Genomic DNA, 1,927 nt, shown 5'->3' with positions numbered 1-1,927 from the left:
GTCCAGAAGCTCATGTTATAAAAAGGTGTCCTGTGCAGGTAATGGAAAAAGGGCAAAGAAAACCATATGGACCTGGGAGGGGATCTGGGCTGTGCTGGAGCTTGGCAGGCGGCTGGGTCCTCCCCAGGCTCCCACCGCCGCCTACCAGCCCTCCATGGCCCACGGCCACACTCATAAACGGCCTGGATGGCGGGGGATTGCACCTTGTTTGGTACCGCCCCTGGCTCCCTTGAAGCGAACTCCTGGCTCTTGAGCTGGGAATTAGTCTGGGTGTGCTTTTCAAAAATTCTCCACTGCCGTTTGGAAAGTCAAAGACATAATAACAGTAATAATAACACTTGCTAGAATTTATTGAGCGTAATTCTCCATTCCAGACACTGTGTTGAGTGCTTTTGGGACCTTTGCTCATTTAATTTCAACTTGTAAGATCATAGACATCTTCTGGAATAGCACTCCTGAAATTAACCTTTAAAACAAAGTATAGATATCCCCGATTAAAGGAAAAGTTTTAAGTAAAAATATAACATGTAGGGAAATGGACAGTGCATCAGTGTGCAGCTCAGTGAGGTCCCATAGATGAGCACACCTGTGTAACCAGCCTCCAGGTAGAGAAATAGGGCTTTGCCGGCCTTCCCAGAACCACTCCCGCAGGCCTGCCCAACCACTTACTCCTGCCTCCTTTCCAAAGGAATTGCTGTCCTTTCCTGTAACCCCTGGCTTCATAAACCTTCTGTGAATTGACCCACACAGGAGGTAGTTTCTTGTGTCTGGCTTTTTTTCCTGGATGTGTGCCTGTGAGGTGCAGCCAAGTGGGGCATGTGGCAGTGTTTCCTTCGTTCTCTTTGTGGTAGAGGATTCCATTGTGTGACGTCACAGCATTTTATTTATCCATTCTGTGTGGACAGATCTTTTTTCGGGCTTGGGCTATTACAAATAATGCTTAGGTAGCTTCACTTTTTATTGTTTGGTTTAAGGAAATAGTATGATATATCCATATTCAACTGACGGTCAAAAGTGCCAGATTCACATCCTGGATACACTGCTTACTAGCTCTGTGAAATTCGGAAAAATTCTTTAACCTCTCTGAGTGTCTTTTTCCCCTCCCTGGATGTAATAATAATGCCTACCTGACTTCAGTTTCCTCATTTTTCAAGTAGGAGTGGATAAAACCTACTTCCTAGGACTACAGTGAAGGATGGATAAGATAAGACCTTTCCTCAGTTCCCCCTGAGACCCTTGTGGAATTAAATGAGGCATTTCCTCCAACATGCTTGGTGACATACTAAGAACTGAGCCAACATATTTCCCTGTCCTTGTGTTAATACTGGGAAAAAGAAAAAAATAAATATTCCTGGAATATGTTAAAGAGAAAAACCATGGGCCCAAAATGGCGTCACTTGTGCTAAAGCCCGTGATACCAAACCTGTGTTTAATACCTAAGCTAACTGGAGTTTCAGTGTTCACTGAAATCTTAATCATGTAATCATGATTCAGACATGTAATCTTAATCAACCAGTTTGGAATTTTCTGGTCAACACAAATGTGATTTTTCACGTGGGCTCTCTCTATTCCTGCAGTAAGTCCAATGAACTTAGTTTTGCCTGACCTCTGGGTTTTTCTGGTCTTTTGGGAGGTCAGTGGTCAGCATTTCCGTTTCTGCTCTCTTCTTTCCAAAGGTATCATCTCATTTGATCTCCTAACAGCCCGGGAAAGTGGGTACTATTTATCCCTATTTTATAGATGAGAACGCTGAGGGTCAAAGAGAAGTAAGTAACTTGCTCAAGGCTACAGTTTGTAAGTAGAGGGTTTGAAGTCGGGTCTGGCCACGCTAAGACTCTGCTTGCCTTTGTACTTAGTGCCAAGCAAGTGGGAGGCATTATTTACATAGTTATTACCTAGAGTTAAGCTGACCCCTCTTTGCCTCTGA

At 44.0% G+C, this 1,927-nt stretch overlaps 1 long non-coding RNA gene across 1 annotated transcript; it reads right to left on the bottom strand.

Moving 5' to 3' along the window:
* Positions 1-332: 332 nt before the first annotated feature.
* On the bottom strand, positions 333-817 carry LOC140700451 (uncharacterized). The gene is made up of 2 exons (XR_012078844.1): positions 670-817; positions 333-466 (listed from the first exon to the last, which is right to left on the bottom strand). It is a non-coding gene; the product is annotated as an uncharacterized lncRNA (long non-coding RNA).
* Between the last annotated feature and the right edge of the window lie 1,110 nt (positions 818-1,927).

The sequence above is a fragment of the Vicugna pacos genome, chromosome 12, assembly GCF_048564905.1.
Source record: "Vicugna pacos chromosome 12, VicPac4, whole genome shotgun sequence".
Classification (NCBI taxonomy): Eukaryota; Metazoa; Chordata; class Mammalia; order Artiodactyla; family Camelidae; genus Vicugna; species Vicugna pacos.
The sequence above is the reverse complement of the archived record's forward strand: the minus strand, read 5'-3'. Positions and strand labels throughout refer to the sequence as shown.